The 25,951-nt window shown below is 51.1% G+C and overlaps 1 protein-coding gene across 4 annotated transcripts in view; it reads left to right on the top strand.

The window, feature by feature from the left end:
* The first annotated feature begins 2,423 nt into the window (after positions 1-2,423).
* The window catches only part of SULF2 (sulfatase 2), a 144,855-nt gene continuing 121,327 nt past the window's right edge, over positions 2,424-25,951 (top strand). For 2 of the 4 annotated variants that reach the window (XM_057528756.1, XM_057528753.1), the window contains exon 1: positions 3,322-3,515. The gene's annotated coding sequence lies outside the window, so the exon portion shown is untranslated. The other 2 variants (XM_007185341.3, XM_057528754.1) reach the window with 2 other exon arrangements.

Genomic DNA, 25,951 nt, shown 5'->3' with positions numbered 1-25,951 from the left:
CTACAATGGACACACGTACGTGGCTGCACACATACACGGGCATGTGTACACACACATGAAGAGGCACTCATACACAAGATCCATCTCCTTCCTAATAAAGGATAAGGGGCAAGTCACAGGCATCACCATGTTTGGTCTTTGAACAGCAACAGCGGAAAGAATAAATATCCAAAAAAGATAATCAAATGACACCATCTCAGCCCCACCTATAGCCCCACAAAGGCGATTGTGAGCTGCCCCTCCACTACTGGGGTTCCCTGATAAGGAGACAAGGATGGAGGAGAAAACTGCAGGCACAGCCCATTTAGGGAAGGGAGAGCCGTTCATCAAGATGTGAGGCTTACCTCTTCACCATCACCGACGAAAAATGGTGGGACCCCCCCCCCAACCTTTTGGCCTCATCTTTGCGGAAGGGACACATTTGCTGCAGAGCCTCTATTACCGTGCTATCCGGGAGAAGTATAAAGCTGGCTATGTATGTAACTTGTTTTCTTTTTCTTTCTTTTTTTTTTTTTGTTTTGGCCGCACCCTGCAGCATATGGGATCTTAGGTCCCCAACCAGGGATCCCCAACCAGGCCTCATGAATGTGAGGCCTGAAGGAAGGCAGTGTGTTTTTGAACTTGTTTGCAGTGGAATTCCCCTTTACCTCCTCAATATTCTCCAGAACCCAACATAACAAGTAGGCAAAAGGCAGATCTCACCTCCCTCCTCCACCCCAGGCCCCTGAGACACCCCCATGGGGCTCTGAGGTCCCAGTTAGAAAATTGCTGCCACAGGGAAAACATGTCCCAAAGCCAGGCACAGCCTCAAGTGGGTCAAAATCCCATTTGTCAACTTTGTGACCTTGATTAAGACCCTTTACCTTTCTGAGCATCATTTTTCTTGAAAGATGAAGAGGATTACATGAGGTAACCTGGTGAAAACACTCGGCCGTGGACCACAGAACCTACTAGAGCTACACTGTCCAATATGGGGTCCCCTAGCCCCATGTGGTTGGTCTGAATTGAGAGCTGCTGTAAGTGTAAAATCCATACTGGATTCCAAAGACTTAGTAAGAAAAAAGAATGTAAGATATCTCATTAATAATTTGTATATTGATTATATGTTGAAGTGATAATATTTTGGATATACTAGGTTAAATAAACTATTATTAAAGTTAATTTCACCTGTTGCTTTTTTTTTTTCCAAGGCAGCTACCAGAAAATGTTAAATTACATACATAGCTAGGACTTCCCCGGTGGTCCAGTGGTCCAGACTGCCTTCCAATGCAGGAGGCGTGGGTTCCATCCCTGGTTGGGGAACTAAGATCCCACATGCCACAGGGTGTGGCCAAAAAAAAAAAAAAAAAAAGGAAAAAAATTACATACTTAGCCGGCTTTATACTTCTCCCGGATAGCACGGTAATAGAGGCTCTGCAGCAAATGTGACCCTTCTGCAAAGATGAGGCCGAAAGGGTAGGGGTCCCCACTACTTTTCATTGCTGATGGTGAAGAGGTAAGCCTCACATTTTGATTCAAGGCAAAAAGAGGGCAGAGGATCAGCAACCTCAGTGGTCCCAAAAGGTGGGCACCAGAATCTGATTTGGAAAAGCAAGTTCCAGGTTTTTCTGATTTACTTAGACTGTAAATTGATCTGGCGTAGCTAAGGGAGATTATGGCGGGGAGAGCCTAGAGCCCCCAAAGGAGTCAGGACACTCAATTTGAATTTCCGATAAACAATGAAGAATTTTTTAGTATAAGTATATCCTCATGGACCTTCTGTATTTTATTTACTAAATATGACAACCCCAGCTAGCATGAAAGACGACTGCGGCAGAGAAAGGAGATGCTGTGTTGGAAAGTAACAATGGCCTGGGATTTAAAACAACAAAACTCTGAAGCCAAATGTGTTGGGTTCAAATCCTGGGTCCACTACTTACAATTGTGTAATATTGGTATAATAATACCTCGTAAGAGTGTTACCAGGTTTACCTCAGTTACTACTGCCTGCAAGTATACCTATCTACAGCTGAGTCTTTTTTCCCTTAGCAGCTCAGCTGGGCTTTCTGCAGCTACTAGTCGGTTCTCTACCGGCTCATTGCCCATCCCTGTCAGCCCGGTCCCCCTCTGGCCTCTTCTGCGACGCTGGGGACAATGGAAAGCGCGGTAGACAGCACCACCTTGAGTCGAATTCCTCCCCTTTCGGAGGAAGCCACTTTCTCCTCCTTTCTTTCCTATTCCCGGACCATTTCTGGACAACTGCAGCTATTTTCACGTGAGCTCAAGTTAATGTCTCGGGGAGATTCCTGGGCGCGTGGGCAGTTCACCCTGCGATCCAGCCGCGGGTCACGGCTCGAGCCGGCGTCTCCAAAAGCTAACGTGTGTGGTTCGAGGCGAGCGCGGGGCTTTCAGCGCAGACTGTCGGGTGTTTGCAGGCCGGGGCGAGCCCTTGTGAAAGCAGATAAAAGAAAACATTTATTAACGTGTCATTACGAGGGGAGTGCCCGGCCGGGACTGTCGCACGTCCCAAGGAACGCTTGGCTCCTTCCAGCTCAGAGGGAGGAGAAAAAGAAAGCGGAAAAGAGGCAAGGATTCTTTCTCTTCGCTTCCAGCCAAGTGGACCTGATCGATGGCCCTCCTGACTTTATTGCAATATTTGAGTTATTGGAGATGCCCCCCTCGTGTGTGTGTGTGTCAACACACACACACCCCTTCGCACGCACGGCTCCGGCCCGCGTCCCTCCCTCATTTCCAGCTCCTGGGCGAATCCCACAGCTGTTTCAACTCTCCGCCGAGGGCGAGCTGGAGCGAGTGTGTGTCGGGTGAGTGTGCGTCTGTGGCCCGGCGAGGGTGCGCGCTCGGCGCCGGGAGCGCGGCCAGCGGGGCCCCGAGGCATCAGGAGGCAGAGGGCTGCTCGGACCCCCGCTCTCTGTCGTTGCGCCGTCCGGGGCCAGACTTCGGGGCCGGGGCCGGACGCCGGGGACAGCAGGGCCGGGCCGTCCGGGCCGCCCGTCCTTCCAGCCAAAGGTAAAGAGCTCGCGCGCGCTGGGGCACCGGGAGGGCGCCGCGGCGGGGGCCCCCGCTGCTGCCGGCCCGCCGCTCCCCTCCCCGGCGCGCGCTCGCCTCCCCCGCGCGGAGCTGGGCTGCAGGCAGGCAGTCGGGGGGCCGGGCCGCACGGTGCGAAGGGGCTGGCTCGGGCGGCGCGGCCGGCCAGGCTGGGGCGATGCGAGAGCGGCCCGGGCAGGGCCCGGACCCGGACTTTGGCGAAGGCGGCGCGCCGGGGCGGGGGCCGGGGGGCGGCGGCGGCGGAGCCAGAGGGCGGAGAGGCGGGAGGAGGCGGAGGGAGGGGAGGAGGAGCGGCAGCGGCAGCAGCACTCGCTGGGGATGCAGCAGCGGCGGCGGTGGCGGCGGCAGCAGCAGCAGCAGCAGCAGCAGCAGCGGCGGCGCGGACTCCCCTGCGCCCCGCGGCCCGGCCGGGCTGCGGTAGAGGCGGCGGCGCCCCGCGCGCGGTGAGGCCGCCGGGGCCGTGCGCGCTGGTGAGTGGGGCGCGGGGGCCAGGTGGGCGGGGCGGGGGCTCCCCGCGGCCGGAGTCGGCCCCGGGGTGCGCGCGGCCGCGAGCGCTTCCCAGGTGAGCTTGGGGCCAGTCCCCACCGCCCGGCTCCGGCCCCAGCGCAGAGCGCGGGCTGCAGGGTGGCTTCGGCGCCGGCGGGCCGCGGGAGGATGACCCGTTTGACCCCTCTGGCGGGTTGGGCGAGCGGGCGAGGACTTTCCACCGCGCCCCTGACCCGCCGACGCGCCTCGCGGAGCCTTGGAGACCTCAGGGGCAGCGCTCCTGGACTCGCCGGCCGCAGGGGGACGGCCTCCTTGACCCCTTTGAGTTTAGACCCAACGGACCGGCTAGAAGCCAGACCACGTGGGGCTTGTCCGGGCAGGACACGGGAAAGCAGTGGACCGGATCTTCAGAGTGATAGGGAACTCGCACATACTGAAAGCAAATGGGATTATAAAGACAAATTTCCTCCCAGGCTGGGTCAGAACCAGTTCTCATCTCCTTGTAGAGAGATGCTCGCGTCCAGCCGCCCGAGGATTTCGGAAGTGTGGTAGTGAAGCTGCAGCGATTTCTAGGAGTGTACTTTTTTTTTTTTTTTTTTTTTTTAGTATTCTTTATAGTAGTTCGTTCATTCGTTCTGCAAGCCTTTATGGAGCACCTCCTGGTGCCCGGCACCGCGTTATGATCCAGAGAAAAGCGATGAACAGACTCGAGTTCTGAGCACCACCAGCTTTCAGTTCACTTTGAGGGCAGCTAGGGAAAGAGATGCGGTCTAAGGGTGGGAAACAGTAAGGCGACACCCGCAAATCCTAGTTTTGCCCAATGACCTCTGTCCGCAACTCCCCGTGTAGAGACTGAAGACTATGGCCTCTGCACACAGTAGGACAAGCGCAGACATTCATTTTGACAGACCCCTTTTTCCTTCTCCTCTTCGCCCTTCCTGAAAGTTCTGAATCATTCCCTGCTCCCTCTCCTCTCTGGACAGCCTTTCCTGCAGCTTGTTTTAATCACTTTTTGAGTTAAAAGTCAATATTTAATTAACCAAGTCATTACATTTAGCTTACATTTGAATCTGGGTATTTGCACATCTGTGCATGTCGGGACACCCTCCCGCGTGCCCCTCCATCTGTCCCCTGCCTCTTTCCCACAGTGCCGCTCTCCCTTCCTTTGGGGCAGAGAAAGAAGGGAGGCTGCTCTTGAGCGGGTTCTCTGGGGGCCAGAGAAGCAGGGAGGATGGGCTTTCCCTGGAGGACACCCAGTGTCTCTCCCCGGAGCAGGAACAGTTACTCTCATCTTGTAGTTAATAGTGAAGGAGCTTTGCTATTGCTGCATCTCCACTACCCATGGCGGAGCCACTGGAGGGTTTTAATTAAATTAAAGGCATTCATTCCATATAGAAAGGGGGTGGGGAGGACAGACTGAAGACCACTCACCTGGTGAGAGAGGTTCTCCCAGCTGTGCTTGTCCCACGTGTGGAGGAGAGAACTCATCACAACAGCCTGTCTAGGTGTGTAATTTAGTGTCCTCATAAGCAGCTCGAGGGGAGATAGTGGCAGGCTTGGCTGATGGCAGTTGGACGTTTGCTCATGAAGGATCTTCCTTGGGCCAAGTTTATGCACATAAATGCATGATGTCGGCATGGCTGCCATGGCTGAGAGTCAGTGTGGGTTTGGGCTTTGGGCTTTGTGTATATTTATTGGGTTTTTTTATTTGAATTTATGACTTTGTCTGAAACCTTAATAACATGTTAAGTTTTCAAGCTTGAGGGTTGAGTGATGAGTTAATTGTAAAAAGCCTCCGCCTGGAGGAGGACCATGCCGCTGTGTGTGAGACTGTGTGTGGTGTATATACATGTGTGTGTCCCCTGCCCAACAACTCCCTTTAGCCGCCATCCCTAGGACCTAGCTGGTGTGCGGTCGCACACCCTCACACTTGAAGATCCTTTGGATTTGGGAATAATATTTCTCTCTTCCTTTCCCTGGATATGTTCACTTTATCTGTTTGGACCTGCCTCAAGGGGGCAGCTTCTGGTCTCCTGAGTTAGCCAGACAGGGAATCTGGCCCAACTCCATCCAATCTGTTCTTAGACTTCCTTCCCTCAGAAAGAGACTGAAAGCCTTGTCCTGCAGAAGAATATCATCATTTCTGACCATTTTGTATTTAAAAGAAAGGGTTTAGTCTAGACTTGATATGATAGTTAACACTTATGTAGTGTTTCATGGGCCAAGCACTGTTCTAAATCCTTAGGCATAATAACTCATTTCATTCACTCAAAACCCCTGGGAGGTAGGTCCTGTGATTGTCATCGTGTTAAAGAGGAGGAAACTAAGGCACTGAGAGGATCGTGACTTTCCAACAGCTGGTCAGTGGTAGAGCTGGGATTGGTGAGACCCTGGGCCTCCGGGGTCCACTCTGACCCACTGTACTCTCTTCCCTCGGCATTTATTCCAAGTGTAGAAGAAACATGTGCAGTGGGGGAAAAAAAACCCCACAATTAGACGATCAAACTTTGAAAGGCAGAAGCCCCTCAGTAATCCCGCTTCTCTCCAAAAACCTCCAGTGTATGGGGGAGGCTGGGGTTTGTATTTTGGTTTCAGGGGTGAGGGATGCCTTGAGGAAAATACGTGATTGCCTGGCCACGTTCCCTTCTCCCTGCAAGTACACACACACTCTCCCTGAGTCAGGATGCAAAGGGATATATCACGCGGACTGACAGCCAAAAGCCATGAGATCTGAGGGGAGGGTTTGTGCCCAGTGAAGGCACAATGGCAAGAGGGTGAAAATTCTCCAAGAGGTGTGGCCCTCTTGTGGTTGGTGATGGAGTCGCATTGGCCTGTCCCTGGAGGGGGCGGGGGGGGGGGGGGGGGGGAGGGGGGGTCCAGGGCCCTTTGTTTCAGGCCTGGGCCCTTTGTGACCAGTGGGTGTGGAAGGTAGGGCCTCCTCTCAGTGCTGACCTCCAGGTGAGGGAGGCCTCACCCTGGCCTACCTTCCATGCACCTCCTTGTGATGGGCCCTGGCGGGGAATCTGCAGTGCCCCTGATCCAGATGCAAGGCGCTGCCTAATTGGAAGATCATTAAGATCATTATAATTAATTGGCATCCTGATAAATGGCGTGTTTGCCTAACTGGGGTGGTTGCTAGGGAACCAGGCCTCACTCGGAGAGGAAAGGGGAAGTGGCGTTGGGCTGGCTGCAGGTGGGTGTCAGGGTTACAGACCCAGCGGGTTAACGGGTGGGAAGCGAGAGCCGTCCTCACCCGCATCTGCTGGTGTTTACTGGGCAGCTGCTGTGTGCAAGTCGCAAGTGGATTATCAGTTAGGGGTACTTTCCTAGAAGGACTGGGAAGTAACCGGGATCTTTTCTGCTGTAAGCAACAGAAAGTAGGGGGAAAAAAATCTCAAATCAATTTAAGAAGAGAAAGGGACTTACTGGCTTTCATGACCAAAAAATGCTAAGGTAACAGCTTCAGGCGCAGCTGAGTCAGGGCTCAGATTTTGGCCTGAGAATCTGTTCCTCTCCATCTCTGCTCTTTCTTCCACGGGGCTGGTTTCTCTCTCCAGCTCTGAGAGGCGGCAGGCTCTAGCACCGTGGTCGGGAGAGCCCCGCTGCGTGGCTACCTGCCCAGTTATGTGATCCACGGCACATGACTTAACCTTTCTACGCCTCAGTGTTCTCATCCAGCAAATGACGATGATCATAGCGCCTCTCTCCTGGCTGGTAGGAAAGGCAAAAATGAGATCATCAATGTCAAGTGCTTATCATGGTGTCTGACACAGGCAAGCCCTGGGGAAACATCGGCTGTTCTCATGATTAAGGAGTTGAGCTCAAGAGCTGTCCTCTCATCCTCTCTGGTTCGAGCCCGCCAGAAAAGAACAAGCCCCTTTTCTGGTAATGCCCACCCAAGCCCCAAGTGTCCCTCCGATTAGACTGTTTTATGTCACGTGCTCACTCCACATCAGTCACTGGCCATGGAAATGAGTCAATGACCAGGGGCTTAGGCCAGGCTCCCAGGCCCCACCCTGGAGCTGGGGGAAGACCAACTAAGACCCCAGAGCCCCGGAGGACACCAGGGAAAGGGAGTCTGGCTGCTGCGGAGGCAGACCGCCAATGCCTATGATGAGGGGGGGACATGAATGTGAGACATGATGGCCAGATGAACCTGCTTCCAGTTTGGTCGAGGGGGTACCACAGAAACAGCTGCTGAGTGGGCAGCTCCCTGCCCCTCCACTGAGGTTAACAGGCATTGGAGGCTGGACTTTTCTGCCTTAGTGTCTGACAGGTGCTACCTGGCCTGAATTCTGTGATTCCTTTTTTTTTTTTTTTTTTTTGCAGGTGAGGCTTTATTGGGGCCCCTGCTGCTGCAGGGGGTAGCAAGAACAAGTAACGGGTTCCCTTGCTAGCTCGCTCCCTCAGGGTGGTGTGAGCTGATTCCTTATATGGGGTGAGGGTAGGGGTGTGTCCAGGGGTCGGGCTGGAGGTGTGGCTTGGGTGGTCTGCCCACCCCCTTGGTGGTGCTGTGTGCAGGGGGCATGCGCAGTACCCTGCTTTTGCTCCGGGCTCTTTAGAAGTGGCGGTTGGTCTCTTTGGTCTCTTTGTATCTTGTTGTCCAGAATTTGCCCCAACTGTGCATGCACACAGTTATTTTTAATCCCTTATAGTTTCTTTGTATTTTGTCGCTCGAGGAGACGTTTGAGCAGGTGCGAGAACTGCGGCACTGCAGCAGAGGGTCCCAGGTCCCAGCCTGTCTCATTTCCCGCGAGAGACTCTACACCTTTATTCTTAAGGGGTAAGGGGCTGAAGGTCTCTTCTTCTGAAACTCTTCCTCCTGGATGGGCTGCAGACCCTAGTGTCTTCTAGGCTCCAACAGTTTGAAGTAAGGCTCATGACGGCTCAAGGCATTCAACCCATTCCAGCGGAGAGTGGCCCAGGTCCCTACAGGTCCTTGAAACAGTCAGTGAGGGACTTCTACGATTCTGTGATTTCTCGTGGGGCAGTGTTTGCCCAACCTTCCACCACGAGAGTCGTCCGGAGGTATTTGTTAAAAAGCTCAAATTCCAGACCCTGCTGAATCAAACTCCCAGGGAGGGCCCTGGCTGGTGGAGGGGAACCAGAGTGCCCTGTGTGTGTGTGTGTGTGTGCGTGTGTGTGTGTTCCGCATCAGCAAAGAGGTGGAAAGAGGGCCCTCGAGTGTGCATATCTTGTACTCCTGTCTGATGCAGGGGTAGCCGGAAGGCAGAGGAAATGCTCTAAGTGAGATCGGGCATATAAAGGTGTTCTGGAAACTGCAGTACAGATTAAGAGGTCATTCCTCTTATTTGTCAGTGCACACGTGTTTATTGAGCAGCTATTGTGTGCCAAGCACTGTGTTAGGCGTTAGGATGAACAAGAGAGAACCTTGCTCTCATGGATTACATTCCAGAGGGTGAGAAAGCAGATAATACACAAGCAAACAAGTCCGAGGCTCTTTCAGAAAGTGACAGGCTCTATGGTGGAAACAAGATAGTGATGTGATGGGAAATGATGGGGAGTGGGGGAGGGCAACTTTTGGCAGGTGGTCAAGGGAGGCCTCTCTGAGGATGTGAGTTTTGACCTAACTTTTGAGATGAGCCAACCTGGGGAAGATCTAGAGGAAGAGCATTCCAGGTAGAAGGAACAGCCAGTGCAAAGGCCTGGAGGTGGAGAGGAGTGGCCTGTTCAAGACACCTGTTTAAAACACAAATAGAAGTCCAGTGGGGTGAAGGGTAGTGAGTAAGCGGGGGCAGTGGGGGAAGGGGGAGGGATGAGGTCAGTGGTGAGAAATGGGGGCCAGGGTGAGAAATTTAGATTTTATTTCAAATGAAATGGAAAACCACTGCAGAGTTTTAAATCAGGGAATGACAGGATTGGTGTTTTAAAAAGATCTCGGTGGCTACCATGAGAGGGATGCTTTGCAGGTGGAAGCAGAGACATGAGGATGGTGAGCTGATATTGGCCAGGATTTTGGTGGTAGTAATGGAGATGGAGTGAAATGGGTGGATTGGAGATATATTTGGGGGGCAAAGCCAGTGGAACTTTCTGGTGGATTGGATACTCAAAATGAGGGAAGAGCTGTAGTGTTCAACCAAGGACAACTTTGCCCCCCAGGAGACGTTTAGCAAGGTCTGGAGATGTTTTTGGTTGTCACAACTAGGGAGGAAATGCTACTGGTATCTAGTGGGCGGAAGCCAGGGATGCTGTTAAACACCCTACAATGTGCAGGACACGCCCCACAGCAAAGAATGACTCAGCCCCAAATACCTCTAGGGCCGAGGATCAAAGATGACTGGGCAGCTTGGTGTATGGTGATTCCTAAATAGGGGAGACGAGGAGAGAAGGTTTGGAGGAGGCAGGATGATCCAGGATGTAGTTGTGGAAATGTTGGGTTTGAGATGACACTCGACCTGGGTGGCGGAAAGCTCACTGGGTGCTGATACACAAGTCTGGAGCTGGTTGGTACTGGCAAGTGAAATTTGAGAGTCATCAGTACCTCCATGTTATTTTAAGCCCTGGGACTGGACACGATCATCTAGGGAGAATGTATTTTGTTCCCTGGTGGGCTTTCCTCCCTCCTCCCCCGCTCCAGTGCCTGTCATGCATCAATTGGATGAATATTTTTAGCACATCCCGCATGCTCACCTCTTTATGATGCTCCTGAGAAATTCCCAAAGGCTCAGGCTGAGCCCCTTCACCCCACCTTGTCCATCTACTCATTGCTCAGTGATTAGCAGACAGAGCTAAATAGTCATTACTCTGCAACAGATGCCCTCGGGAAACTGCTTAAGTTCATATGGGATCCTGGGCCTTACAGGCAGCACAGTGCCTCCTTCGTAGAGCAGCTGGTCGCATGGTCTTCAGAGCTTCTCCTCCAGCCCAGACCCAGACTTCGTGGAATTTTCTCTAACCAGCATCCGCTACTGTTTTGAATTTTCCACAGTCTCTTAATATGATTCCAAAACACATGCTGCCCAGTGGCCCTGGCCTCTGGCATGTAGCTTCATCTTACGAAAGGCCTGTATCCACTGCTTTATATACCTGGGCCTTGCTTGAAACTTGGATAAGTTCTATCCCAAACTCAGAGTCGTTATGAGCAGGGCTTGTGTGTGTGTGAGTTGATGGACAGGGCCATCCCCGGGGACCATGAACAGTACCCGAGATGTGTTTGGCCAGGTGGAAGCCAGATGTGTTAGGAGAAGAATGCTGCCAACAGCTTTTCTTATTGGCTGGAGACCAGGGTCCCAGCGGGTGACTTGACCCACCTCAGCAGCCAGAAAAAGGGAGTGTTTTTAGCCACAAAAGTCCAGGAGATGTTCATGCTCTAGTGAAAATCAGATCATCCAAAAGCAGCATTTCTGGCCTGTTCTAGAGACAGGCACTGTCCACAGACCTCTGATTGCAGGCTACTTACCTTGATATTTCAGAGAGGAGGAAAGCCTACTAGAGTCTTAGTGGTTTGGAATCCCAATCATTTGAGTGTGAATCAAGATGTGTTCACTGCAAGTAATAGAATTCCTGGCTGAGAGTAGCTTATGCAGTAGCAACACTTAATTCTCACATAATGAGAATCCAAAGCAGGGAAACCCAAGGGTCAATTTGTTGGTAAAAAATAATGTCGTCAAGGACCCAGGATGTTCCTAGCCTGTTCCTCTGTCCTCAGCTTCATGGTCTTTGTTGCTTCATGATCTCAAGATGGCTGCCACAGCTCCAGACATCACATCCCCCTACAAAATGGGAATAAAGAGCAGGATTCCTTGCCATCTGTCTTTTAATTAGAGAGCAAAATCCTTCCAAGAACACCCCCACGCCAGCAGACTTAGCTTTAGCTTCATTGGCCTGGGGTTGGGTTTTGTACTAGCCTCTAATCCAAACACTGACAAAGGGAAATAGGGTTTTTATGTTCGGTGTAGCTTAGTGGTTCCCCAAATTAGCAGGTCAAACACCCTCTTCTTATAACAAACATATTTTGCCAAGTTTACGTGAAGTAAATTCATAGATAATATAATCTGTCTACACATATATTTTAATCAATAAAGTACCCTGACTGTAATTTAAAGAAAAGCTAAAAAGGAAGGTGATTTATAATTAAACATATATATTGCAGCCTATGAACACTTAGACACAACTACATTAGAAGGTGTAATGAAGCAGTCAGATGCTCACACTAGTGTAGAGTCACATAAATCTGACAGCTACAAATGCAGTGGGATACAGATGTTTGGTTTTGGCAACTTGAAGACCACAAGTGCTATGGCCATAAGTAATATAATTTTCCAAAATAGAACAATTTACCAAAATTTCCTAATGGAACAAACTACAGTCTTCCCTCAGTTTACTTAGTGGTTGCATTCCTGGAAAATTCAGCGTAGGGTAGAACCACACAAATACATCTTTGGTGTTTATATGTGAAGTGGAGTTCATGTCTAAGGTCAGGCAATGTAAAAGCTTTTTCACCTACATGAATGTCTGGTGGGATGTCCAAAAGTCATGCTGGAAATGGGGCGATTCTTCACTGCGTGGAGCATTGCGTTATCCACCATCCCTGCAACCCCACTAGACACCAGAAGTATCCCCCAGTCATGTGACAACCAAAACCTCACAAATTCCAGAGAAACACCTCTTTGGGGAATGATTTCACCCCCTTGAGAACCACTGGCTTAGACTAATGCTGGTTTGTTGCCAGGGTGGGGGAAAATCCACCCCCTGAAAAAAACTGGGGTCCTGTAGACCAGGGAATGACTGGAAGGGGAGGCACCCACAGTTTCTGCCTCAGAGTTGTCCCCAAGCCCCTCTTTCTGCCCCTCACCCTCCTGTTGACATGTTCCTAAAATGTCCCAGTCCAGCTAGTGAAATACACCCATGTGGTTGGCGTGGACCAGCCTCTCCAGTGAATGGGGTGATGAGTTCTTGGGTTAATCTGGGTATCAGTGGTTTCCACCTGGGCAGGAGATGAAGATGGTACAGAGGATTGAACATAACTCCCTGAGAATCCAAGTGTCATAATGGTTAAGGACGTAGAGTCCAGAACCAGACTTCCTGGTTCAGATCCCAGTTTGGCCACTCAGAAGCTGGGTGGAGCTGGGCAAGTCACTTGACCTTTCTGAGCCTGAGATCCCTCTTCTGTAAAATGGGGGCAATCCCAGTAGACTCCTCCTAGAGTTACTGTGAAACACTAGAACGGTGTGTGGGTACCTGGAAATTGCCTCAAAAGGCAGATGTTATCGCTGTCATAGTTATTATTGCTTATATTTGTAGATACCTTTTAGCTTTTTTTAATTGAGATATAATTGATATGTAACATTTTATTCATTTTAGATATACAACATAATGATTACAACGTAATGATTTGATACATGTACACATTGCAAAATGGTTACCCAGTAAGTGTAAACATCCATTGCCACACATAGTTGCAGTTTTTCCTTGGGATGAGAACTTTTAAGATCTACTCTCTTAGCAGCTTTCAAATATACAGTACAGTATAGTTAACTGTAGTCACCATGCTGTACATTATATCCCCAAGACTTATTTATTTTATATCTGGAAGTTTATATCTTTGACCACCTTCACCCATTTCGCTCATCCCCCACCCCCCGCCTTTGGCAACCACCAATGTGTTCTCTGTAGCTATGAGTTCAGTTATGGGTTTGTTTTTTGTTTTTAGATTTAGATCATGCAGTATTTGTCTTTCTCTGATTTATTTCACTTAGTGTAATGCCCTTGAGGTCCATTCATGTTGTCGCAAATGGCAAGAGTTCCTTCTTTTGTATGGCTGAATAATCCATTATAGACATATACCACATTTTCTTTACCCATTCATCCATCAGTGGACCCTTAGATTGTTTCCATATCATGGCTACTGTCAGTAATGCTTCAGTGAACATGACGGGGGGGGGGGGGTCAGTGCAGATAGCTTTTCGAGTGATTTGATTTCCTTGGGATAAATACCCAGAAGTGGAATTGCTGGATCATGTGGTAGTTTTTTGGTTTTTTGTTTTGTTTTTTTGGCTGCGTTGGGTCTTCATTGCTGCACGGGCTTTCTCTAGTTGAGGCGAGCGGGGGCTGCTCTTCGTTGCGGTGCATGGGCTTCTCATTGCAGTGGCTTCTCTTGTTGCCCAGCATGGGCTCTAGGCGCACGGGCTTCAGTAGCTGCAGCGCATGGGCTCAGTAGTTGCAGCTAGCGGGCTCTAGAGAGCACAGACATCAGTAGTTGTGGCTCGCGGGCTCTAGAGCGCAGGCTCAGTAGTTGTGGCGCACGGGCTTAGTTGCTCTGCGGCATGTGGGATCTTCCCGAACCAGGGCTCGAACCCGTGTCCCCTGCATTGGCAGGCAGATTCTTAACCACTGCGCCACCAGGGAAGTCCCTCATGTGGTAGTTCTATTTTTAATTTTTTGAGGAACCTCCACACTATTTTCTATAGTGGCTGCGTCAGTTGTTTTTAGCTTTTGAAGTGCTTTTACACCTAGCATCCTGTATGGTCTTTTCAGCCACTCCGTTCATAAGCAAAGCCATTGGCTTCCCTCCTGCTGATGAGGAACGTCCAGCTCTGAGAGACAGGAGCAGGCTGAAGGCATAACTGGGCTTAGCGATTGATTCTGTGGCTTCCTGAGCTGATGAGCTACGTCATGTCCACCCCCAACCCTGCCCCGCCCACCTCCTCTTTTAGGCCTTAGTGAGTCCATCTCAGGGAAGGAGCTGACCTGTAGGGGAAGGACCTATAGGACAGGGCCCTGAGGGTGTCCTAGGAGCCCAGGATGGGGCTTCTTACCATGTGCACAGGGAGACGCTTGTGAGTGGACCCGGGATTCCTAACAGAATCTCCAGGGGAGCTCTTAAGTTCCAGTGCCCAGGCCATACCCAGACCAATTAAATCAGCACCCCTGGGTGGGGCGGAGGGGCAGACATCAGGCTATTTTACAGCTCCCAGGTGATTCCAATGTGCAACTGAAGCTGAGGGCTGCTGAAGCAGGAGAGTAAGTGCTAGAAAGGGTGCATTTCTGCAAAACCCCAAAAGGTCTTGTAGGAGCTGGCAGCTCCTCGAATAAAACCCTCCCTTCAGGAGCCCGCTGCACCCATAATAAAGTCTACTTTGCCCTGCACCGCCTGGCCTCCACCTCCGTCTCACTCCACTCAGCATATTACACCCAGTCACACTGGCCTCCTCTCTGTTCCTTGGCTGCATCAGTGCTTGTTCCAACCTCAGGGCCTTTGCTCTTCCTGTTCCCGCTGCCTGGACCGCTCTTCATAACATCACAAGTCTGGCTCCTCTTGATCCTTCAGGTCTCAGCTCAAATGCCACCTCCTCAGAACGTCAAGAATGCCACCTCGGTTTATGTTTATAGCACTTTTCACTCTCTGGAATTACCTGGATTTACTTATTTGCTTCTTTGTCCTTTGTCCTCTTGCTAAAAATTACGCCCCATGGTTGTGGGGACCTTGTTTGTATCCCGGCACCTAGAACAAGGCCTGGCACTCTGAGTCCTCAGGAAGTATTTTGGGGAAGAAAGAATCAAGGAAGGAGGCTTGGAGATGTGCTGGTGGATCTGAATCTAGTGTTTGGGGATCCTTGCTTAAGGCAAGGGAGTCGAAACCTGTTTGTCATCTGCCAAAAGCACGGGTAAGAGTGGAGAGGGTTGCTCTCACCTAGTCACCAGTCCCTGTCCCCTCCCAGTACCCAGCCCAGTGGAGGAGCCAGGCTTTGTGCTAACATCCTTTTCACAGCAGCAGATACCTCCCTCATACCACAGCAGGGACATCAGGCCCTGCAGAAGGGCTGGTGGAATGTTCTACTTCTGACCAGTCTCAGACCACTTGGGATATGTAAGTTAATCCGTGAGATCAGTGGCATGACATTCTAATGAGGGATCGGTGACATGACCTTGTAATGAGGGCTCTTAGATCGAAGATTTCTGCCCTGGGCCCTGGGAATGACAACTACCTGCCTTTCCCCAAGTTGTCCCCTCCTGAAAGAAGCTATCACCGTGCAGGAGACCTGCCTCTCTCACCTCCTTTCCGGGACCCACACACAACTGAGAAAGTTCTGCATGCCAGGTGGTGTTCTAAGTGCTTGCTCAGGGTGTCTTAGTCCATTCTGGCTGCTGTACTAGAAAACCAGAGACTGGGTGGCCTATGAACAACAAAAATTTATTTCTCACAGTTCTGGAGGCTGTGAAGTCCAAGATCAAGGTGCCAACAGTTTCAGTGTCTGGTGAGAGCCTGCTTCCTGGTTCATGGACGGCACCACCTTCTCTCTGTGTCCTCACATGGCAGAAGGGGCAAGGGAGCTCTCTGGGGTCTTTTATTAGGGCACTAATCCCATTCCTGAGGGCTCCACCCTCGTGACCTAATCACCTTCCAAAGGTCACAACTTCAGATACCATGACATTGGGGATTAGGTTTCAACACAGGGATTTGAGGAGGATGCAAACATTCAGTCTGTAGCACAGGGATATTCTAATCCCCGTTTTACAGATGAACAAAGTGAGAGGTCTCCTTGCTCCGCCATCCTTAGTAATAGGACATCACAGGCTGGCTGACCAGTGCCCATATTCTGCTCACAGAAATGTTTTGTTTGACTTACACACTATTTTTAACATTTTTTGAAGTTGGCAGATTTTTAACAACTGTGAGACTTCACATTTTAAAAGTGAGAGTTTCCAGCTTCTGAAAAATAGACATGGGCCATATGTGGCCGCACTGGGCTCCTGTCCCCACTGACGGTATATTTTCCACTTTGCCACAGTCCTCCTCACCCCCATTCCCTATTGTCTGAAGGTACAACCAAGTTCATTTGCCATTTATCATTGCACTTGCCCTGCTGTTCCTCTCTCATGGAGCAATATTTCTGTGTTCGAATGCCTGTATCAAAAGTGGTAAAGTGAGAGATGGAGAGAAGGAGGTGTGCGGGTTTCAAGTTTTTCTTATACTTGGTTACGTTACCTGCCTGGCCCACGTGGGCATTTGAGTTTTTCCTTTGCTGTAACACTTTGTTCATACCAAATGGCCACCCTTCTAGGGACAATGCATTGGAACTTCCAATTTATTATAATAATAACAAAATCTAGTATCTAATGGGTACTTGTTGACAAGCATTTAATCATCATGACAATCCTCTTAATCAGGACCTATTATCATCTCCATTTCATAACTGAGGAAACTGAGGCAGTGTGTGTGATGCCCCCACCAGAATAGGAGCTCCTTAAGCTTGTTCATCTTTGTGCCAGCTTACCGCTGTTTGAAACAGCGATTGAATGAATGAATGAATGATGTTCTCCTCTAAGTGTTCATCTGATGGGCCCCAGGAGACCAAAAATGTTGACTCATCATAGGTCATTGGAAACCTTCCCGTTGGAGGAACAGGCTCTAATCAGTGTCACTGCGGATTCTTTAGCTGTGTGTCCGCTGTGTAATGGATCACCCCCAGCTCAGTGGCTTAAAGCAATGATTATTTACTTCTGACGAGTTTGTGAGTTGCCAGGTGGTTCTCCTGCTTCAAATGAAATCAGCTGGAAGGTCCAAAATGGCTCCACCCGAACGGCTGGCAGCTAGTGTTGATCAAGAGATGGGAGCTCCTTTGGGGCCATCAGCTGAACGGCTCCATCCTCCTCCACGGGGCCTTTTCCCATGGCTGCTTGTATGGTGGTCTCAGGATAGCCTGACTTCTAAGAGCGCACATGAAAAGGCTGCCAGGCCTTCTTTTTTTTTTAATTGTATTTATTTATTTATTTATTTATGGCTGTGTTGGGTCCTCGTTTCCGTGTGAGGGCTTTCTCTAGTTGCGGCAAGTGGGGGCCACTCTTCATCACAGTGCATGGGCCTCTCACCATCGCGGCCTCTCCCGCTGCGGAGCACAGGCTCCAGACGCGCAGGCTCAGTAGTTGTGGCTCACGGGCCCAGTTGTTCCGCAGCATGTGGGATCTTCCCAGACCAGGGCTCGAACCCGTGTCCCCCGCATTGGCAGGCAGACTCTCAACCACTGCGCCACCAGGGAAGCCCATTGCTGCCAGGCCTTCTTAAGGCTTTAGCTTCAGAAGTGCTAGGGGCCTAGGAGCAGGAGAGGCTGGCAGCCTCCTGAAGGAGGGGTTCCAGTGAGATAAACGCACCCCTGCTTTTTTTTTTTTTCCTTGCTCTTGACATTCTATTTGAGTGTCAGGCGCCCAGTGAGAGAGTCTGATTGGCCAACTTTTATCATAGGATCACCCTTTGGTTACATGGCAGGAGAGGGCGGGGCATCTTGGCAGGGGAGAGAGAATCCTCAAAAGGAAATTGGGGTACTGTTGTCAAGAGAAGGGGACCAGATGCTGGACAGAAAAAAAGAGTTAGAAACCTCTGCACAGCCCCTGAGTAAGTGGCTCTGCCCCAGGATGAGCAGTTAACATTTTTGAATGAATGAGTGAATGAATGGAGGATGGATGGATGGATAGATGAATTTTTTTTAAGTCTGGTATAAGTAGAATGCCCAAGTCTGTGTAGCAGCTCTTCCAGGGCAGGGGCCCCATAGTGCAGGCACTGCTGAGGGTTTGGGAGCCCCCCCCTCATTTTATGGGCCAAAGCCAGCTCCCAGAATATGCTCATCATCCTCACCCCAAAGATGGGACTGATTGGAGCTGGCCCCGGCAGGGAGAGCGTGCACGGTAATAAGGGACCGGCCTGCGCAGTGGGTGGGCTCCTGCATCCCCAGACCCCGGCCCTCACTCCCTTTCTTCCAGCCACTGGGCACCTGGACACACAGTAACACCTGGTGACACCCAGTGAGTCCCCCCGAGAAACTGATCCCAGCTCAGAGAACACCTGTGACCCAGGCTGTCCTGCCACGTGACAGTCTATTTCCAGCTGCTAATTAGACAGCACAGCACTCCAGGGTTGGAAACAGACCTGTCATTTGAAATTCTCTCTGACTCCCATCTCTAAATTTAGTGGGTTATTTGGTAAAAGTTGCTTCAGACTCCCTCCCCTGCCTGTGAGTACAGTCTTCTCAAATAATTGCTAAGTGTCAGGCCATTTCCAAGGTGAGCTAATGAGACGTGCCTCTCCTAATAGCAGGGGCCTGACGGGTGAGCATGGTGCCCATGGCTGTGGATTGGGTGAAAGGGAAGAAATAATTGGATTATTAATACCGAGCAGTCAAAATAGCCTTTCATCCCTTTTATGTTCTTCTTGAAGGAGACTACAGTCTCTGGAAACCTAAATATGGGTTCTATGGGGGTAAACAGTGCTGAGAACGTGTGGGGTTAACAAGTGGGAGGGGGAGTGACTGGCATTGCCAGCCCTGGCCAGGCAGTCGACGCCGAGAACCAGCCCGCAATTAGGCGTGAATAATGACTCTGTCACGGTCAGACTTTATTGCTTTTGGCCAAAAGCCCTTTGCAGAAATAACTTTGTAGCTTGCTGCCAGGGAAGCTTTTGTCCGCGGCCAAGACAAAACAACAAAGAACAGAGGTGGGAAGAACTGTATCTGATTCCCGTTTCCCCTAAACACCCGGGAAGGGCAGCAGGTGTGGCCTACCCGGAAGGCGTGGGCCGGGGGGGCAAGTGACGTCCAACCTCAGGTATGCCAGGCTGCCACTCCTGCTCCCTTCTCCTGCCATTCTGGTCTTTATTACGGTCTTCAAACCGACCCAGCTCATTCCCACCACAGGGCCTTTGCACTTGCTTTTTCCCTTGCTTAGAAAGCATTGCGCCCACAACTGGCTTCTCACCCACCTTCTGGTGTCAGCGCAGACATCACCTCCTAGAGGCCTCCCCTGATTTACTCTATCCTGTCATCCTGACAACTCCCTTCAAAGCACTTAAGATCATCTGAAATTCATCTTCATTTGTTAAATATGTGTCTCCCCCACCAGAATATCAGCTCCTCCAGGACAGAGGCCTGGCCTGCCTGGTGTTCACAGCTGTTTCCCAGCATTCCACACAGCACCTAGCACATAGTAGGTGCTCAGAAAAGATCAGGTAGCTTCGAAGGGTTGCAAATGGGCCCCCAGCCAAGCTCCAGAGGAGCTTTGTTTGGCTCGCTCAGTGTTTAAAATGTATTGACTGTTTTTACTCTGAAAATGGCATCCCCACTCACTTCTCTTGCCTGGGCCCTGCAGGCATTTGAGTTTGTGTCCCCACTTTAGACAAAGGCCACTGCACACAGGTGTCTCTCCACAGGTGACCAAACAGCATCCAGAATTCCTGTGAGCCCAGGTGGTGGGGCAGTCCACTGGCCTCCGGCCCAGCCAGTCCCATTGACCGGATTGAGGCATGGTTCCCAGTGGGCAGGACCCAGTGGTCCTCATCTTAGGAGTCCGTGCCCAGGCCATTAATGGCATTGAACTTCATCGTGCTCTCTCTTGAGCCTTCTGAGTCATCAAGGAGGGAATTCCATTAACCCCTCTGTTGTGGTCTTCAAAGGGGCCTGCTCCCCTTGCAAGAAAATGTTCAGTGCCCTCGGCAAGCAGGAATTTAACCGTAATGTCACTACATTTGTTTCTTTGTGCTGCTATCCATTTATGGCAGGGGTTTCTCACCTGGGGGCAATTTTGTACCCCCCCCCAGGGGACATTAGGCAATACTTGGAGACTTTTTTTTGGCTGCGTCAGGTCTTAGTTGCGGCACGCGGGATCTTCATTGTGGCATGCGGGATCTTTCGTTGCAGCACACAGGCTCTTCCTTGTGGCACACAGGCTTCTCTCTAGTTGTGGTGTGTGGGCTCTGTAGTTTGCGGCACATGGGCTTCTCTCTACTTGAGGCGCGAGGGCTCAGTAGTTGTGGCGCGCAGGCTTAGTTGCCCCGCAGCATGTGGGATCTTAGTTCCCCGACCAGGATTGGACCCGTGTCCCCTGCATTGGAAGGCGGATTCTTTACCCCTGGACCACCAGGGAAGTCCCTGGAGACATTTTTATTGTCATCGTTGGGGGTGGTTGCTACTTGCCTCTAACGGGTAGAGGCCAAGGATGCCGCTAAACACCCTACAGCGCACACAACCGCAGAGAATGACGCAGCCCCAGGTGTCAGCAGTGCCCAAGCTGAAAGACCCTGGTTTAGGGCCAGTGGTGCTCATTCCCCATGGAGGGAGAAAACTGCCTTTGTAACTAAATTTACTGAAATAAGAAAGGGAGTGGACAGAAAGCTGTATCTGGCACAAACAAGGGTGCAGGTGACAAGCAGAACTTCCGAGACCCTGACATGTGGGATGCTGGGGTCAAGGTCAGTCATGTCATCCCTTTTGGGGAGCAGAGCAGACTGTTGGCTTCACACCAGAAGCCCCGGCCCTGGAAGCTGCCCATCTCGCCAGAAAATTCCTGGGAGCTGCCTATCAGACTCCAGCGGTTGATTCTGGGAGAAGCTTCATGTCTCAGGCTGAGTGCTAGAAGGTTGGAGCTGTTTGCAGCTCTCCTGCCCAGCCAGGCTATGTTAACGTTCCTCCCAAACCCAGCCCGGCACCCCCCAGTCGAAGTCTCCCCCCAGGACAAGCCAGCGGCCACCCAACGAGACCAGGGACGGCAGCCTCCCGGCCCGGGCAGCTTCCCGGTGAACGGTGGCCCTGAGCTCCTGGGGCCAAAGGGCTGACCCTGCGGAGGGTCACTGCTCACGTCAGCAGGAGGAAAGGACTGGGGGAAGTGAGGGCCAGTTCCCCAAAATCAGGTCACCCAGTTCTGTTTGGGTTTCTGCATGTATGAGGTGGCTTCCTTTTCTGCTTAAAAAGACGGGACTTTTTAAAAAGTGAAAATAAATCGATGTTTTCAATGCAGATGTAACTGGGGCACCTCCGTTCTCTGCAGCGGGGAGGAGAGGCTGTCACTGTGCCTTCACATCCTGGGCAAGCTTGCGTTCTGCCTCGTCTGCTCCCTTCAGATCCGCCTAAGCACGGGCCCTACTGATGTAACCCCTTTGGGTCATTCGAGAAAGAGGAGTGGGCATGGGGGAGGCTTCTCGTCACCCCAGGGCTTCCTGAGGCTCAGGGATCTTTGAGATGGGCCTGGGCACAGACTCCAAAGCTTGGCAGATACAGACGGACGGAATCTGACTCAGATCAAGTTTCACTTCCTAGAAGGGGTGACGTGTGCAGGGGAGAGGCTCTCACCCGCTGCCGAGCCCAGGCCTCCATGACTTGGCAGGGACCCCCCTGTGTTTTCCAGGGGCCACAAGATAACACCCTGCATGCTCATCTCCAGTGCGATCTTCTCACCCCTCCGTCTAGAGGTGGGGCACCCCTGTTGTCCCGTCCATGAATCTGGCCTGGCATGTGTATTGCTGGTAACCAATAGCATGGCGGGGTTAATGCTGGGGACAGCAGAAAAGATGAGGTTTATTCAGAAAAGAGGAAGCAGCTCCTCTTTGATTGCTGGGATGCTCACTTTTGGACCCCTGAGCTGCTGCATGAGAAATCAGCCCCCAGCCTGAGGCCTCCATGCTGTGAGGAAGCCCAGGCCACACGGCAGGGCCCCGCCTGAGGCCCCGGCTGACTGCCAGCAGCAGCCACCAGACTGGGGATTCAAGTCCCCAGCTCTTGAGTCTTTTCAGCTGTGGCCTCAGACATGATAAAGCAGAGACCAGCCATTCCCGTTGTGTCCCATTGGAATTCCTGAACCCAAGTCCCTAAGCATTAAAAAAAAAAAAAAAAATTTCCACTGCTAAGTTTGGGGGTAAATTGTTACAGAGAAATAGTCATTGGAACACTTGGCGTGTGCCCCTTCCCTCTGTTCAATAAGTTATTCATTTATTCAACCATATCCAGAATCTCCCTTCTCACCCCTTCACTGCCCCAACCCTGGTCCAGGCACTGTCCATGGCAGTCATCTCACTGGCCTCCGTGTGTCCACCTCACTGCCTACAGTCTGTTCTCCACACACAGCCAGAAGGATCCTGTTAAAATCTACAACCAATCACGGCACTCCTGGGCTAGAACATTTCAGGTCCCACTCCCACTCACCTCCACTCCAGCCATACTTGCCCATTTTATGTTCCTCAAACACCCCAGCCACATTCCTACCTCAGGACATTTGCACTTGTCCCTCTGCCTGGAATACTGTTCCCCTGAATATCCACAAGGCACATTCCTTCACCTCCCTGAGGGCTCTGCCCAAGTGTCATCTCTCAGAGAGGCCTTTGCCACCCTCCTATTTAAGGATGCAAGCTCCCCCCACCAGCACTTCCAGCCTCTCGCTCCTCACCTTAGGACTCATCACCTCATGTGCCCATCATTTATTTTGGTGTCTGATCCATGACAGAGTATTGGTTTCTGAATCTGCAGCACGTAGAATAGGGCCTGGTGCATAGTAAGTGCTCAGTAAATATTTGCTGACTAAGTCAAAGAATTAGCACCCAGGCTGTGCCAGGGGCTGGGGCTATGGAGTGAGGAAGAGACAGCGCCTACCTGTGCAGAGCTTCCAGCAGGGAAAATGACCCCCTACAAGATACAAACTCGAACAGAAGAGTGCATCAAGGAATCAGAAGTTGTGATGAGTGCTCTGAAGAGAAAAAACCTTGGATGAGGCCAGGAATAACAGGGAGCCCTGCCGCAGGGAGGGAGGTGAGGGAGAGCTCCCTCCCCACCTGTCAGACCCCACCCATCCCAGGGTTCCAGGCCGTGCCCAGGGAACAGTCTGTTTTTCTTGGCAGGTGTGGAAAACTGAGGCTGAATCAGGACCAGAAGTCAGGACTCCCACGCCCACATTTCTTCCCCCTTTCTGCACCACCTTTCTCTTATCAGCTGGCAAATAAGGATGAGGAAGGTTTGCCTGTGATAAGGCAGAGTTGGGCCCAGGCCAAGGGTTAGCAGCCGTGTCATCAGATCTCTCTATAGATGGAGGCAGACAGTGTCTGGGAAGCCACCTGGGTCAACACTCTGCCCCCAGCTTGCTCTGCCAGTTGGGCTCATTCGATCGCAAGTGACGGAGAAAGCAACTCCAAGTGACCTAAGAGAAAAAGAGAATTTGATTCATATCCTTAAAGAGTCAAAGTATGAGAAAGGGACCTGAAAGAAAATATCTCAAAGCAGTTGAAGGACATGGAAGAATCTACAGGGTCCTGAAACAAAGAACCCAGAAGTAAATCTTCCTCCTTCAGGCTTAGCTGGATCCAGGTCTCGAATGTTGGCAAAAACCCAAGAATGTTCCATCTCAAAGCTCTGTTCTCTTCTGTGTGTTGGCTTCATTCCAACTCCATATGAGGCAAAATGAGGTCAGAGTCTTCCCTCATCCTCATGGTGGACTGACATGGACCGAGTTAGCCAGCTGGAAAGAGGAGGCGCCTCTTCCTAGTTGGACCAAAGTGCCTGGATTACTCTGATTGGCCAGTCACTGAGGCAGGGGGATTGGAAGGCTCTGATTGGCTCAGGTCTAGATGCCGTGGCCCAGTCTTGGAGCTCTGAAGCTAGGGCCTAATTTGAACTTTATGGACCAATAACTGGGAGAAGAGGATCCCCAAAGGAAAACTGAGTGCTGTTACAGAAAGGAGGGTGGCCCAAACTCAACAAATAACACTAAGCAACATTTATCAGGCACTTACTGTATACAGCTCTGTTCTAAAGACTTCACAGACATTAAGCCACTTCATCCTCGCAACTCTGTTAAGTGCTATTATTGGCCCCACTTCGCAGATAAAGACACTGAGGCCAAAAGAGGTTAAATTACTTGCCCACAAGCTAGTAAGTAGTGGAGCCGAGACTCGAACCCAGGCATTCTGTCTCTAGTTCCCATCTCCACCCCTTCTCCAGCCTGCTCCCTGCTGCATTTCCCCCCAGCACTTAGCAGTCTATCTGCGTGCCTTTCTCCACTCTCTTTGTCAGCTCCGTGAGAACAGGGATTTGTCTGCTTTTTTCTTCCCCCCCACTGATCATGATACAGTACCTGGTACATAGCATCTGCTCAGATATTTGAGTGTGTGAATTATATGGTCGCGCACTTGACATGCAAAGCATTGTGATACTCAGCTTCCCAAGACTTCAGATGTATCTTTTCTAAACTTTCTCTGAGCTCTAACTATAATCCATGACCCCATTCTAAGAGTTCGCTCGTGGTTTACCATTACTTCCAATCCTGTTTTCTGACCCTTCTCACCTTTAGTGGGAGTCTTTCAACTCCAGCTTCTTATATGTTGACTCTTTAGAATGTCAGCTCCATGAGGGCAGGTACTTTTTTTTTCACTGTTTTATCTACAGTGCCAAGAACTATGCCTGGCACATAGCAAGCCTTCAAGAATTTCTTGTCACATGAATAGTTAGGCAGGCAACTAGATTCTTACGTTCTTCTCTTTATGCCCTAATTTCCTTTCCAGATCCTGAGCCCTTGTCTTGAAACCTGACCTTTCTCTCCAACCTCTAAGGACCCCTCTCTTGTCCCCTGTCCTGCTGGCTTGGTCCTCTGCCTCCAGCTGAAATTCCAGGAACAGGCACAGAGAGCCACCTGATGCCCTTGGCCTTGGGTAGCGGAGACAGGGAGGGTCTGTGGACTGTAGGTTCCAGGAGCTCCTGTCCTTTCTTTGACAGCCCTGGAGAGGAGGAGAGAGGCTGGCAAAACCTGTTGGCCAGGAAGAAGAGGAGATACCAAGGGAGTGTAAGGTTTAACAGATGTGCATGTGTCATCCTCTGTCTAGACAGCTTCTAGGCTTGTGAGGCTCGGGACCACACATTTCCACTCCTCCACTCTGCCTGCTACTTGCTAAAGCTATTTCCCCTGCCTGAGGCACCCTATCCTCCACGCCTTCTTCAGAGCCTACCCAAATCCTGTGGATTTTTCAGAACTTTGTTCCTCTTAGGCTTCTCAAACTTTTCTCTGTAAGGACTCCTCCACGCAGCCCTCCCTGAATGCCCGCAGACCAGCAGTTCCCCCCCCCCTTTTGCTTCCTGTGCGTACCACACACTTAACCTCAGCCTCTTGTATCATTTCTCAGTTTCCAAGTAGGCATGGCAGTCAAGAGAGGACTCGTGGGATCAGAATATCTGGGTGCAAATCTCGGGCATGCTATCCGCTTGCTTTATCAGTATAGGGGCCCTGCAGGAAACAGATGGCGCCTCCAACAAAGATAGGAGCAGAGTGTAAGAAAATGAATAGTACAGATCTCTAGGGCTGGGAACAGTGGGGAGCATTTGCTGGAACCTGGCAAGGGCCACCCACAGGAGCTGTGGCCTTCAGTAGAGCAATAGAGGGATATGGTCGGTTCCTAGCAACTGGGCAGAGAAGGCGCCTGGAAAGTACCCAGGCCTCTCTCTCTCTCTTCCCATACTGCCTTCCCTGGGCAGTGTCTCCCTGAGCCAAATCCAGCCAGGAGCCAGAGAGCACAGAGCCCATTGATGTGGTCCATCCAAGCGACGATATTCAGCACCCAAGCAGTGCAACCCTGGGGAAATTCTCGAAACCTCCCCACGCCTCAGCTTCCTCACCCACAAATGGAGCATCCTAACTCATAATGTTGCTGTAAGGGTGACCT

Source organism: Balaenoptera acutorostrata, chromosome 15 (assembly GCF_949987535.1).
Source record: "Balaenoptera acutorostrata chromosome 15, mBalAcu1.1, whole genome shotgun sequence".
Classification (NCBI taxonomy): Eukaryota; Metazoa; Chordata; class Mammalia; order Artiodactyla; family Balaenopteridae; genus Balaenoptera; species Balaenoptera acutorostrata.
This window is presented reverse-complemented; position numbering and strand designations above follow the sequence as displayed.